Source organism: Cornus florida, unplaced genomic scaffold (genome assembly GCF_030987335.1).
Source record: "Cornus florida cultivar Cherokee Brave unplaced genomic scaffold, ASM3098733v1 CherokeeBrave_3.0.0_Hap2_Chr01, whole genome shotgun sequence".
Lineage (NCBI taxonomy): Eukaryota > Viridiplantae > Streptophyta > Magnoliopsida > Cornales > Cornaceae > Cornus > Cornus florida.
This window is the reverse complement of record NW_026775571.1, coordinates 38,653,467-38,669,773: the sequence shown is the minus strand read 5'-3', so window position 1 is coordinate 38,669,773 and position 16,307 is coordinate 38,653,467. Positions and strand designations below refer to the sequence as shown.

The 16,307-nt window shown below is 35.9% G+C and overlaps 1 pseudogene; it reads right to left on the bottom strand.

Annotated features, from left to right (window-relative positions):
• Window positions 1-344: 344 nt before the first annotated feature.
• Window positions 345-443, bottom strand: LOC132282878 (small nucleolar RNA R71; annotated as a pseudogene).
• Between the last annotated feature and the right edge of the window lie 15,864 nt (window positions 444-16,307).

Here is a 16,307-nt window from a genome sequence, read left to right as displayed (position 1 = left end):
GTGCCTAATGAATATAATGCACCCACATGCATTCAATTGCCACCATTTAGAGCATACCACTATGAAATCAAGCCACAAACCATTCAAATGCTTCCTAACTATCATGAACTTCCAAGTGAAGAACCTTATAAGCATTTGGATGAGTTTCTTGAAGTATGTTCCACCGTGAAATATACGGACATGCCAAAAGAGGTCTTAAGGCTTAAACTTTTTCCATTCACCCTTAAAGACAAGGCAAAATATTGGTTTAACAATCTTAGGCCTTTTTCAATACCTTCTTGGGCAAAAATGCAACAAGAGTTCTTGAAAAAGTACTATCCGGTTTCTAAGACCAATGGCATGAGAACTTCAATTAAGGAATTTTCACATGGGGATGGGGAAACATTTCATGAGGCATGGGAATGCTTTAATGAATTGCTTAGGAAGTGTCCACATCATGACATGCCCAAATGGCAATTAGTTCAATATTTCTTTGAGAGCTTATCGGATAATTACAAGGGCGTGGTTGATGCTTCCATGGGTGGCTCTTACATTGATAGGCATGAGGATGACGTGCGGCGTCTTTATGAGAGCATGAGTGAAAATTATTTGCATCGTACTTTATCTTCGAAGAATGGTAGAAATTCTAGTGATAGGAAGATTGTTGGCTTACATCAAGTTGACCACTCTAATGAAATTGCTGCCAAAATGAAATCATTATCTCAAAGGTTTGATCAATTTTTAATCAACCAAAACTCGGCGAATCAAGTATCTTCCTTCCCTAACCATTCTCACCATACATCTAATGAGACCTGTATGACTTGTTCAAGTGTTTTACATTTTACTTCCAATTGTACCCATGGACATATGCAAAGTAAGCATCATGAACAAGTAAATGCAACATTTGTGAATCAAGGGAACAATCCTTATCGCAATCATTACAATCCTAGTTGGAGGAATCACCCGAATTTCTCTTGGAAAAGCCAAGGGGAGGCCTTAAACCCTTCCCAAGGTGGTTTTCAAGGATAGTACATTCCACCTCCAATGCAAGGCCAAGGTTTCCAAGGTTTTAGATCATCATACCAATCATAAGAAAACTAATTCTCTAATTCTCATTTTCCTAATCAACCATCATATTCCCAAGGAAATATTAGAAGTCCCGCTTTTGAAGAGAAAGTTTTGACCGCTTTGGGCACTTCAAAGGCAAACACGCAATTACTTTATTCTCACTCTCAATCATTTCAAAGCTAGAGACCCAAGTAGGGCAAATAGCTAGCACTTTAAATGCTAGAGAGAAAGGAAAAATGCCTTTGAATGTCCCACAAAAGCAACAATATGTTGTGGAGAGTCATTCCTCATCGGAAGGTCACACAGTAGAGCATGTCAATGCGATGACTACCTTGAGAAGTAGAAAGATTGTGGACAACTAAGTGGGTATGTCCAATGAAGAGTGAACCAGTGCAACCACAAGTTGACACCCGTCCTATTTCATATCCTATTCCTCCTTCATTGCATGTGCATGACCATATAAATGAGAATATGTTGAAAAATGATTTTGAAAAGAGAAATTTGCAAAATGATTTGAAAACTTCTTGTGTTGAAGAGACTTCAAAGAAAATTTCTGAAAAGATTTTTGAACCATAAGCTCCATTTCCGGATGCCTTAAAAGGATCCATTTCAAATGACAAGCTAAAGGCCAAAGTAAATGAAATCATGGACGTGTTTAGGCAAGTGAAAGTCAATCTTCCACTTTTTGATGCAATCAAGCAAATTCCAGCTTATGCCAAATTCTTGAAAGACTTGTGCACCCAAAAGAGGAAGAACAAAAGCCAAGCACCTAGAAAAGTGGTCTTAACCGAGAAAGTAAGCTCAATTTTGCAGTATAACACTCTTCCAAAGTTTAAGGACCCTGGTTCACCTACCACCTCATGTATCATTGGTGATCATATCATTAATTGGGCTCTTCTTGACCTAAGAGCAAGTGTTAATCTTCTTCCATACTCGGTATATGTCAAATTAGGCTTAAGAGACTTGAAACCGATGTCGGTAGTTTTACAACTTGCCGACCAATCAATCAAAAAGCCTAGGGGTATCATTGAGGATGTCTTGATTAAAATTGATAAATTCTTTTTTCCCGTTGATTTCGTTGTCATTGACACGGAACTGGTCCCAAATCCTAAAAGCTAAATTCTCGTTTTCCTTGGCCGTCCTTTCTTGGCAACCGCGAATGCCAATATTAACAACTGATTGATTGATAAATTAAATCAGTAAAATTTTGTCTATTTTGAACTAGTAGGATATTAGTTTATACGAATAGAATGGATCATGAGACGGCTTAGATGGATCGAAGTGGTGATTCACACTTTGCATTAAGTTCCATCTAGTGGAAGTGATTATGGAAGTGGATACTCTTAACAACTGATATGGTAATTAAACCTTCGGGTAGTTGTTGAGAAATCAGTTGAACTTATAGCATGTATAATAATGACACTTGCTATTACCAAGGTAATTAAAGAGATTAACCTAGAATATCGGAACTGACCCTGAAGGAGGTGTTACCTTACTCAGACAAAGTTTAAGGTACTGGAGAAGGATTAATAGATTCTGCAAATGATGTTATGGAGGTCGAACTGAATGCGATGTAAAATTCAAAATTTTACGATGCACTCAGATGGTTATAAGTTACATTAAGACATTCAATATCAGTTTTAGTGAGCATGTACGGGTAGGGATATGTACATAATTGTCTCTAAATGTGACACTTATTAGAGAGATGGGAAATTGCTAAGCGGATGGCATTGGAGATTTTTGCCACTTCTTAATCAAATGGGAGTAGGACTAATCAGGAGTGGATAGTTGGTAGAAATTATCGATATTTCATTGGGATTTTAATTCCATTTGGGTTAAGAGCAATGAATTGAGCAAGTTCTCTTATGGACATTATTCGAGTAGTGTTTACATTAGAGTTAAGTGGAACCATCATAACGAGGCTGAGTCTACTTGGGAATAGGAGGATGTAATTCACTCACAGTTTCCAGAAATAATGGAAGAACGAGGACATTATTCCTTTTGTTAGGGGGGAAGAATGTAATACCCCTGATTTTAAAAGGATAGTCTTGGTATTTATTTATTTGTTTTAATTGCATTTTTAATTGTTTAATTGATTATTATGATAATTGCTTATGTGTTTAATTGAATTAAGTGTTACTTAATTAATTGGCTATTTGTCTATGTGTTATTTGTGTTATTTGTTTAATTTAACTTGTATGCTTAAATGGTGTATTTCAATTAATTGTTGTATGATTATTGTTTGTCCAAATGTGATGTGATGATGTGTAATTATTTGGATAGTAGTAATGAACCAATCAGTGGGGTCACATGGACTACTTGGACAGGATGATTAATGGGTACGGATATTTACCCATGGATGGTTACATATATATATATATATATATATAAGGAATGTTTTATTATTATTATTATTATTAATAGTAATATACGGATATTTACCCATGGATGGTTGTATGTATATATATATAGTTATATGTATATATATATAAGGATTATTTTATTATTTTATTATTATTATTATTATTATTAATAATGTTGTTAATTATTAATGGTAGTAATAGTTATACTACGATAGTCAGATTTATATATAATTATAAATTATATATTATATTTTAATATATGTATATCACGTACTATGATTATGTATATTTTATTTTCCATTTGTATTTCCTTATTATTAGACTTGGATTAGAAGTGGGATTAGGGTTTCATTTGTAACCTATATATATATACTAGTATATGTTGTGTGAGGGGCTAAAATTATTAACGTAATATATATATTACATAGAAAGAGACGTGAGAACATAAAGGGAAAAGAGAGAGAACCAAGAGAAAGAAAAAGATGAAAGAAGAGTGGTGCGGCTAAGGGTTGTAGGCCAAACCCTAAGAGGAAGAAGGAGAGTCTGTTTGTGGCTAGGGCTCGAGCAATAGAGGTCAGTGATGGCAGCTACGTCACCGAAAAAATTAGAGAAGAAGGAGTTTGAGGTTTTGAACCAAAAACCTTAGAGGCAAGTTCTTCTTCTATCTCCTTCCCTTAGATTTCGTGTTCTATACATACCTAGGTTAATTCCAGGATTAATCAGATATTAAACTTGTATGCATGCTTAAATTAAGTTAAAATAGAGTTGATGTGTTTATATTCATAATTGTTTGATCTTGAAATTTCTTGGATGATAACTTGTTTTAATTTGTGTAAAAGATGCACAAAGACCTTATATAATTAATGGGGATCGCCTGGAACTTAGAACAAAAGGTTAGGGACCTAAACGAGGATGATCGGAATGATCAGAGAATGCCGGAAATGAAGAAGAAGGGGTAGAACAGGTCGAGAGCCGGCTCCCTAATGATTTGCTATGGCTCTCAGGGGAGAGAGCCAGCTCCCTCATGGGCAAAGCCAACTCCCACTTAGAGGGAGCCGGCTCCCACGAGGACAAAGCCTGCTCCCTTGTTTTGGGAGCATGCTCTCATGCTGGGACTTCTACGGGATGACTATTTTTGATACTGTTGCTGGATTTTGGGGTTCCAGGGTTGTTTTAGATGATCATAAGGGTTTTAAATAATTAAAATGGACTCGTTAAAGTCCTTAAAAGCATAATTTATATTCTTATGCTAATATCTTAAACAATATGGAATTTTAATTAAATTAGCATATTGTTAATGGATGATTTATTTTGTTTAATATTACTTTAGCAATGTAAATGGATATTGGATGGTGTTAATCTTATGTTAGAAGTATAATGTAATCATGTGTTATTTCTGATTTTATTATGCTAAAGATTTAATCAGTATGAAATTCTAATTGAATTTGCATGTTGATAATGGATGATTTAGTTGCTTAAATTTACCTTAGCAATCAATATGGATATTATATGATTTTAATCATGCATTGACAATATAATATGATCATGTTATTATCTGATTTTTATTATGCTTGATTCTGGAATTTATTGATTTATTGTTTTATTTTTTTCATCAATAATTGGATTGTATGGATGTAATGCACCAGTATGGGATGGTGGCATTCTAGGGACGGATTAACTAAAAAGGTTAAGTCCTACCTATTCGGATTTATAATGGAGTGGATTAACTAGAAAGTTTAATCCTACTTATTCTAATGTCAAGCCATTAAATTAATTGGATGACATACTGAATTTTATTTTATGTTGTAGACAAGATGTATTATATATATATATATATATATATGGATATGTGCCATGATGTGAGCTTGAGTCTTAGAATCATGGTTAGGGTGCGTATTTTGCCAGGGATGTGTAGCTGGATATAGTGGATCGTTATGTGCCCTAGTAGGTCTATGTATTCATGCCCACTATATGTGCGTTTTGCATGTTGCCTATTATTCAGGTTGAGGTCGCCCTATAGCCCAGTGAGGTTCCATAGTGTGTGTATATATATATATATGACTATATTAGTTATTGTTGGATTAACTAGGATTTATACGTGTATCGGATCTCTGATTGGACTGTAGTAGAGTAGGACTTGTTTGTGGGCCCCCCACCATTTTTTTTTCAGGTGTTCATCAGGAGTAAGGATTGTTCGTGGTGGGTAGAGATCATCTACTTCATTCTTCTGAATTATCTACATAGGAGTTTCCTTTATGATTCAGTATCTAGTTGTAGACAGTTGTTTACTATTGATTATTGGTTTGAGATTTTCTAGAGGTCCACACAGTATGGATTCCCAAGTTATATTATTGGAGGATTAATTGTATCAGAAAAATTTATTATTTAATGAAATTTTATTCTGATGTTTCAAGTAATGGATTATCATTTTAGTTTTCTTTCAGAAATTTATTTATTCTTATTTATTTATTTTGTACTCTGTGTTCGATTATTACCTATTTGTTTTTATTATCCTCGGGTGTTCGGGCGTAGGCCTGGCCAACCCGCATTCGAAAATCCGGGGGTATCACAACCCTAATCCGAAAACCCATACATATATACACACAGGTTTCGCTCTCCTGTGATGAGAAGTGAAGTGAGAAGGAGATGATACCTTCAACAGCTACAACTACGTTTGAGTTCGAATGAGTTAGTGACCGGTTCGTACTTTAGAGGTCCTGTCCTCGGCGTTTCTGCGCGTGAGGTGTGACTGGGCTTCATAATCGGATCAAGATCGGGCTCCATGGTCGGGTCCTCGAGCTTTGCGCCACCAATCGTCAAGTTTGGTGAGGAATGAGAGGTTGGGTATGTGGTGGATGATGAGGGTAAAGGTGAATGGTGGTCTCGGGTTCGGATCTGGTATTGGCTAATTCGTGGTGGTGGTGGTAGTGGTGGTGGTGGAGGTGAAGGTGAAGGTGGGTGGTGGTGGTGGGCCTAAGTTGGGGTGCTTGTGGTGGTTGCGGTGGTGACCGGTGAGTGGAGGGACAGAAAGAGGTGGTGGGTGATGTTAGCGATGGTGGTACTGGAGTGTGGGTAGATAGAAAATTGTATACACGTGGTTGTATATTCACTTAGGGTAGTTTGGTCATTTTAGGTGGTCAAAGGGTATATGATTGGGGTGTCTTTGTCTAGTTTATCAAACTTAAGAAGTGTCATTGTCCAAAAATAACTTTTAAGTATATTTACATGTATTTTAGACAAAATAACTCATGTGTATCTACATGTAGATTAGGCAAACCTGGGCGGGGGTGTCACTATAATTTATCCAGAAAAAAAAATAAATAAATAAATAAATTAACACTAGAATTGTTATAATAAATTAATAAAATAATAAATATATTATTATTATTATTATTATTTTATCCTGACAATAAGAAGCAGCCAATCGGCATCTACAAAGCTCAACCCAACAACACACACAACACACAAAGGCATATGACAGATAATAAACAAAGCCACCACAAAATATGAACACAAAGATCCTACACCCATACAAGCATACCCCAACCAAAAATAAGACCCATAGGCGACTCGGAATGATAAATTGCAAGCCACAAAAATGGGCATAAAACTACTCCTAACTGAACATCGGACCCATGTAGCATACACACTACTAATTGGGCTAAGCCACAACCAAAAAGGTCCATCTTGCTCTGCACACTCCAACATCTACTAGAAATGCCATCTTGCTCTGCACACTCCAACATCTACTAGAAATGCCACGAAGGCCCAAACTAAAAATCCCATCTTGATCAGCACACAAAGAATGCTTAATAACCAAGAGGGCAAAGGACTGGACAGATAAGCGGCCCACAACCATGTCAAGAAAATGGGTTTGACTAAAAACAAATCCCATAGCCACAATTTTCATAGGCACTAGAAAGATGACAGCCTGTGAACCTCCGAATTGTGTACAAAATTTAAGTGGGATTTATGTTGTTGTTATATGTTGCAAAATCTTCTTTTCCTTTTTCCTTCAATTTTTTGGAAATTCTTTTTATTTATTTATTCATTTTTTTGGATAAGACATACATTCCTGCTATTGCTCCAATGAGAAGATATCACTTGTGCTAAAGGCTCGGTAGAACAAAGTTTAATCTTGAGATCACGCTTGATTTAGAATGGTTGAATGCATTCTGAAGGGGTTGGATTGGAGGGTTAATAAGTTTCGTGATTTTCCAACCGAGAAAACTTCAAGGTACACATATTGCTATATTGAAACTTAATGTTCTGAGGCCACATGTTCTGGGTTGTATTGTTTGTGTTACCCAAAATTTGGTAATTAACAAACTGTTACCCTATAGAACATTTTTTTGATACGCATATGGATTACTGTCCCAAGTTCTGGGTCTTTGGCTCTTCGAATAGGTTATTATTAGTCAAGCCAAACTTGAATTATGGGATAGGTCACGTTGGAGGGGATTCGTCGATGTCAAATGTGTATATATAATAAGCGCCAAAGACACAAGCTGCGAAGTGATTTGTCATGCAAGGAATACGGAAAATAAAAGGGCCAATACATAACGCGGTTTCAGTTTACGTTGACTCTGACCACTACCTTTCTCTTTCTTCTTCCTATTCCTGCCGTGTTGAATATTTGATGCATGGAAGTCCTCAAGTTCAGCATTATGCGTTGCTGTCTCTTCTTCTATTTTACTGTTCTTGTAGTATAGAATTTTGCACCACCATAGACACAATTACATCAACTTTACCCATCCATGTGTTAGGATACGTGTGCCCTAGCATAGTAAATTCTAATTTTGGATTGTAAAACTCATGATTCCTTATCTAGATATTATTATTAAAGCATTATACAATTGGTGAATGGAATATATTATTTGTTCGATTCATTATAGAATTGATTGTATCCACTTGATTACAAAATATATTTATATGTATGTAATGGCAATTAATACTATGTTATAAATTAGTAATCATAAATAGTTTAAAGTTGATAATTATGGATGGACATTTAATTAGTTAACACTTAAACCGAGTTCATGATAGATTGAGATATATTGCGAGAGCTGTCGTATGTAATTGCTCTCTATCACAGTCATGGTTTTTGACTCTCAAGTATGAGAGAAGTATAGACTCTTTTATTAATTAATAATTATTTTGATTTGTTCGGCGGATACCTTGGGATCCTTAGATCGACACTTTGGATAGTTATGTAATTAATAATCAGAGGTCTATATTCTCAATATTTGCATCAGTGCTATTTGTATTTATTTTGTTTTGATTATGGTTGATCACAAATTAAATTCGAAGGCCTTCGTATGTTTTAGACACATGTTTTCTATATAAATTTATTTAATAAATTATTATTATTTTTTGTCAAATAAATATTTTATTGTGATCGAGCAGGAAATAATCAAAGGTAACAAAATAATTATATTAATTATGTTGTCGGATTGATGGCTTTAATTATCCGATAATTAATTAAACATAGAGGGGTCAAAGTGCAACATTGACTTAGATGTTATTTACTATTTAATTGGAGTGCAATTAATTTCTTTTAGTGGGGTAGAAATTAATTTATAAATTAATTTAATTGGGTCCATGGTTTAATGGACCGGACCAATTATTAATTTATAGGAGCCAAGAAAATAGTAAGCCCAAAAGGATTCTCACCCATGGCCCAAGTTGATATTGGAGTCATGTTAGAATTGAGAAAGTTGAATTAGAGATGGAGAATGATTTATTGTTTCCTTATTCTTAATTTTATTTTGTCTATATATACATGAGTTCGTGTATATTTTTGGTGTGACTTGGAGAACAAGAAAAAGGAATACACTCTCTAGATTTTAGGGTTTTGTTTTCTCTTCTAAAGGAGGCTGCCACCAGCCTAGATTCCAAGGTCATTCATCAAGACATATTGGTGATTCCTAAAGGGAAGATAATAATCAAAAATAAAGAGAAAGGATATTGCTAAAGGGATCTACAATAAGTGAGAACATTCACTTTAGAGGAAAGTTGAAAAAGTTTACTCAGACCTTTGATGTAAGTATTCAATCTGTTTATTGAATTATGCATCATCTTTTATTTATTTTTGTACAAAACTTGTCTCTATGTGATGAATCAAGATCTATGATTGCAAATCCCTCAAAAAATTTTTAAAAACTTGCACATTTCCCAACAGTGGTATCAGAGCACATGATTTGATTCATTACTAGAGAACATGTGTTTATAAAAATCATATTCATGGATCCAAATTATATATACATATATAAAATTATTGATATATGTTGATGTATGATTTATTATGTTGATATTTATTAATACATGATGATGTATGTATAATTGTGAATGGATGATGATGTATGTTTGGGGCATGGATGAAGCTTATAGGTTTATAGAATGTAATTTTATTTTTGGATGAATGTAATTAAGGCTTTTTTTTAGCCGTTTGAAAATTTAATGATGTAATTTAATTTTTTCCATTGTATTTCAAATTGTAAGTATTTATTAAAGCCATGTAATATTCATCAAGGATGCTATGAAACTTCAAGAGGGTCCGAAAAGGTTAAATTATACTTCAGTAATTTTCTGGAATTTTTCTGAATTTTTCGGAATTTTTCTGGAATTTTTTTGAGGCTTAATTTAATTTTCTGGAATTTTTCGGATTTTTTGGAATTTTTTCGGCATTTTTCCGGTGGCCGGAGCTTCGCCGGCGGCGAGAAGAGGCGTCGGAGGTGACCCGGATCAGATGCGGCGCGAATGGGTGAGCCTGGCACGTGTTCCACACGCGCCAGGAGAAGGCACATGCTGGCGCGTGCATTGCACGCGCCAGCCATGGAGGTTTTGTCCTCCATGCGCGTGAAGGCGCGTGGAGGCGCGTCCCACGCGCCTAGCACGTGAGGGCGCGTCCCACGCGCCCCAAGGGCGTGCCGGCGCGTAGGGGCGCGTGGGAGCGCGTGCCGAGTCTTGCAGCCTGCCCTAGGCGCGTGCCAGCCCGTGTGGGGTCCTCCGGGCTCGTTCCAAGCGGTGTTTTGCTTCTCCTGACGCGTACAAGTTCCTATGGGTGTTTACAGACAGTTGAAGGACGCCCGTACAGCAAGAATAGTTTTTAAATGTTAAAAGCTGAATCCATTGGCCATTTATATTGCTTCTGTCTATTATTTGATGCATGGAATAATTTAATGCTTATTATAATTGTTCATGCATTGGATCCATAATTTTTTATTTAAATGGCTTGATTTATATTAATTAAATTATGAAGATAAATTGGATTAGATTGCTAATTAATTTGAGGGCATTTATTGGAAAACGAAAAAAATTATTTTTGTAAATTATTTTTTGCCTCAAATTAAATATTGGTGAATCATTTAAAAATCCATATATTTTCTAAATTTAATTGGATTAAAATCAAGGCGTTTTGCATGCATTAAATCATGTATTGAAAACCCTAATTTTATATTATTAAAAATTGAGTGGGAGCGGGGATTTTTATACGTTACCCCATGGCCTTCGTAATTATAACCATTGTGATTAAATCTTTAAAAATAAGGCTCCACGCATGATTTAAAGAGTCTAAATTACAAGAATGGTTGTCTCACGAAAATATATTTATTAAATAACCATTATAGTTAGATCTTTAAAAATAAGGCCCTACGCATGATTTAAAGAGTCTAAGCTATTAATGGCAATATATTTAATATTTATTTTTTCGTTGGAGCATTAATTATGTTATATACTCAATCTAAAATCAATAGTATTAGCTCCCCAACGGAGTGGTCTATACTAGGTGATTTTAGAAAGGCTAAATCAAATCGGGAATTATTTCATATATAGATAAGGCATTGTCTAAAGAGATATGGAAATAATAAGTTGTTCTTGTCAATAAGTAATAATGAATTCCGCCAACCGGATAAGTTATTGGCATATTGATTGTCCGATTTTTCATGCAATGTGGTTAAGGGACCCACAATTAATTAATTATTTTATACTTGCATGATTATTATTATTCACTTTATTTATTGTATGAATGCTTTTATTTTCAGATTTATCATGACTAGTCCATTCAGTCCACTTGCAAACATACTAAAAGAAAATCGATTAACTGGACCTAATTATATCGATTAGAAAAGGCAACTAGATATTGTACTCACATATGAGGGGTTGAATTATGTGCTTACTACTCCCAGACCTTCTCCACCTTTGCCCGAGGATCCTCCTGAGGAGCATGAAGTTTTTAAGAAATGGAATAAAGCAGATGAGATGACTAGGTGCTACATTCTTACTTCACTCTCGTATGTACTCCAAAGTCAACATCTTCAATATCTCACTTCTGCAGACATCATGCTTAACCTTAAGGAAATGTTTGGGCAAATTGGTAAGAGTGCACGCCAAAATGCTATGACAAATTTGATGACCATTAAGATGGTCCAAGGTATTTCAGTTCGGGAACATGCTTTAAAAATGATTGGTTTTTTAAATGAACTGGAGATCCTTGGATGCAACTTGGATGGTGAACTTCAGGTTGACATGATTATCGCTTAATTGCCAGACTTATTTAACTCTTTTAGGGTTAATTATTATATGAATAAGCTTGCGTACACACTCGCTGAACTATTGAATGAGTTGGTAACCTTTGAAGGGATAAACAAAAGCAAAGGTGCATCTATCAACTACACTCAGTCTGCTGGACCATCCACTTCTAGGCCCAAGAGGAGGGGCAAGAAAAAGAAGAAGGATGGTGCCAAAACTGTGGTTGTGCCAAACAAAGTAATCCAAAAGGATAAGGGAAAGAAGAAAGTGCGGGTTGAAGGCGAAGGAAAGTGTTTCCATTACGGTCAACCGGGTCACTGGAAACCTAACTGCCGAATACTTCGCACACAAGGCAAAGGAAAAGGTATATTCATTGTTGAGGCATGTAATATGGTTGAATCTATAGATTCCTAGTGCATAGATTCTGGAGCCACTAATCATGTCTGCAATTCATTACAGGGATTCCAGGAGTCCAGAAGCCTCAATGAAGGAGAGATATACTTGCATATGGGATCTAATGCCAAGGTGGAAGCTAAAGCAGTGGGAGTAGTTCATATGCAGTTTGATAGTGGGAGGAGTCTTATTTTAGAAGATTGTCTTTATGCGCCAAATGTTAGGCACAATTTAATTTCAGTTTCTTCGTTGGTTTGCAAAAATTATATTTTTACTTTTGGAAAAAATGCTTTAATTAAATTAAATGGTTATGTTATAACTTCTGGTGCATTGAAAGATAATCTATATGTTTTAACTCCTAGCTCATATCAAATGCAAAATTATGAATTAAATGCAACTTCATCTAGATTGAATGTTAAAAGAAAAGCAGTTTCTCCAAATTCATTGTATCATTGGCATCTACGATTGGGTCACATCAATCAAAATAGGATTCAAAGGTTGGTTAAAGAAGGTTTATTACCTTGTGAGGCAGAGGAACCTATGCCAACTTGTGAATCCTGTATTGAAGGAAAGATGACTCGAAGGGCTTACTCAGCCAAAGGATATAGAGCCAAAGAACAATTAGAGTTGGTGCACACAGACGTGTGTGGTCCCATGAACACCCAAGCGAGAGGAGGGTTTGAGTACTTCATCACTTTCATTGATGATTATTCACGTTTTGGATATATTTACCTAATGCGACACAAGTCAGAAACTTATGGAAAATTCCGTGAGTTTCAGGAGGAAGTGGAGCGTAGATTAGGTAAACTTATCAAAACACTTCGATCTGATCGAGGAGGTGAATACCTCTTGGGGGAGTTCAAGGATCATATGGTCAATGAGGGTATTGTGCGCCAGTTATCCGCACCTGACTGCCCTCAACGGAATGGAGTGGCAGAAAGGAGAAATAGAACTTTACTTAACATGGTTAGATCTATGATGAGTTTTGCTACATTACCTCTATCATTTTGGGGATTAGCCTTAGAATCAGCGATGTATATTTTGAACTGTGTTCCATCCAAGTCTGTTTCAGGAACGCCATATGAGCTGTGGTTTGGACATAAACCTAGTTTAAATCACATGCATATATGGGGGTGTCCAGCACACGTGCGAAAGAAACAGGCACACAAGTTGAAAGCAAGATCAGATGCATACTTGTTTGTTAGCTATCCTAAGGGCACTAGAGGTGGATTATTTTATGATCCCAGGGACAATAAGGTTATTGTCAGCACTCATGCTGTTTACCTGGAGGAGGATTATATTATGAACCACAAACCTAGTAGCCAGATAGTGTTAGAAGAGATGGTTGGCACGTCAGATATAGCCCCTGTGGACACACCTAATATAAATACTGAGAATGATGAGACACAAGAAGTCCTTGTTGAATTACCATCATCTAGTACATCGATTCCTACACCGGTCCTTCGGCGTAGTGGGAGGACTATCATCCAACCCGAAAAACTCACACTTTTGGGTGAGGTCTATGAGGCCGTCCTCAATAAGCATGAGTCGGACCCAGTAAGCTATACGGAAGCGTTGACCGATATAGATGCGAATCGTTGGAAAGATGCCATGAAATCAGAGTTGGAATCGATGTATTCTAACAAAGTCTGGGATATTGTAGAACTTCCTAGTGGGGTTCAGCCCATTGGTTGTAAGTGGATCTACAAACGAAAGAGAGGAATGGATGGGAATGTTGAGAAATTCAAAGCTAGACTGGTTGCCAAAGGCTTCACTCAACGTGAAGGTATTGATTATGAGGATACATTCTCACCAGTTGCAATGCTCAAATCTATTCGCATTCTTTTGGCCATTAGTGCTTATTATGACTATGAGATATGGCAGATGGATGTTAAGATGGCATTTTTAAATGGCCATTTTGAACAAGACATCTACATGAGGCAACCAGACGGTTTCGTGGTTAAAGGCCGTGAGGACTGTGTATGTAAGTTGAATAGGTCTATTTATGGACTTAAGCAAGCTTCACGCACATGGAACATTTGTTTTGATCAGGCAGTCAAATTATTTGGCTTTGAACAAAATGTGTTTGAACCTTGCGTTTCAAGAAAAAACAGGGTAATGTCATCATGATTCTCGTTTTATATGTTGATGACATCTTACTCATTGGTAATGATGTAGAGGCTTTGTCATCAGTTAAAAGGCGGTTGTTCAATAAATTTGAGATGAAAGATCTTGGAGAAGCAAGCTATATTCTTGGGATCAAGCTTATGCGAGATCGGGTTAAAAAGAAAATAGGCTTGTCTCAAGAGTCTTACATTGACAAAGTTCTGATCAGGTTTGGAATGGAAAACTCTAAGAAAGGGTTTTTGCCATTTAGACATGGGTTGGCTCTTTCTAATGATCAATCTCCCAAGACTGATAAGGAAATTGAGCAAATGAGGCGGGTACCATATGCTTCAGCAGTTGGTAGTCTCATGTATGCCATGGTCTATACCAGACCGGACATCTGCTACTCTGTAGGGATTGTCAGTAGATATCAGTCCAATCCTGGACTTGATCATTGGTCAGCTGTGAAGAATATCTTAAAATACCTTAGAAGAACTAAGAATCTAATGCTCATTTATGGAGGTGATGATCTGGTTCCAGTCGGATATACGGATTCTGATTTTCAATCAGATCCAGATGCCAGGAGATCTACATCTGGATATGTGTTCAAGTTCAATGGAGGAGCAGTTAGTTGGAAGAGTGTCAAGCAGGGTTGTACTGCTGACTCAACCATGGAAGCAGAATACATTGCAGCCTCTGAGGCAGCAAAAGAAGCTGTTTGGTTAAGAAACTTTCTAATTAAACTGGAGGTTGTGGAGCACATAGATTGGCCTATGACGCTTCATTGCGACAATAGTGCAGCTATAGCCCAAACCAAGGACCCAAAATTTCATAAAGGAACAAGACACATTCAGAGAAAACATCATGTGGTTCGTGATATAGTAAAGCGAGGAGATATACTTGTGGCCAAGATTGCATCGGAACATAACCTTGCTGATCCATTCACAAAGGCTTTACCGATCAAGATGTTTGATCGTCATTCGAATTGGCTATAAGTGTAAGTGGGAGCTGTTAGGATATGTGTGCCCTAGCATAGCAAATTCTAATTTTGGATTGTAAAAGTCATGGTTCCTTATCTAGATATTATTATTAAAGCATTATACAATTGGTGAATGGAATGTATTATTTGTTCGATTCATTATGGAATTGATTGTGTCCACTTGATTAAAAAATATATTTATATGTATGTAATGGCAATTAATACTATGTTATAAATTAGTAATCATAAATGGTTTAAAGTCGGTAATTATGGATGGACATTTAATTATTTAAGACTTAAACCAAGTCCATGATAGATTGAGATATATTGCGAGAGCTGTCGTATGTAATTGCTCTCTATCACAGTCATGGTTTTTGACTCTCAAGCATGAGAGAAGTATAGACTCTTTTATTAATTAATAATTACTTTGATTTGTTCGGCGGATACCTTAGGATCCTTAGATCGACACTTTGGGTAGTTATGTAATTAATAATTAGAGGTCTATATTCTCAATAGTTGCATCAGTGCTATTTGTATTTATTTTGTTTTGATTATGGTTGATCACAAATTAAATTCGAAGGCCTTCGTATGTTTTAGACAAATGTTTTTTATATATATTTATTTAATAAATTATTATTATTATTTGTCAAATAAATATTTTATTGTGATCGAGCCGAAAATAATCAAAGGTAAAAAAATAATTATATTAATTATGTTGTCGGATTGATGGCTTTAATTATCCGATAAATAATTAAGCATAGAGGGGTCAAAGTGCAACATTGACTTAAAGGTTATTTACTATTTAATTGGAGTGCAATTAATTTCTTTTAGTGGAGTAGAAATTAATTTATGAATTAATTGAATTGGGTCCATGGTTTAATGGACCGGAC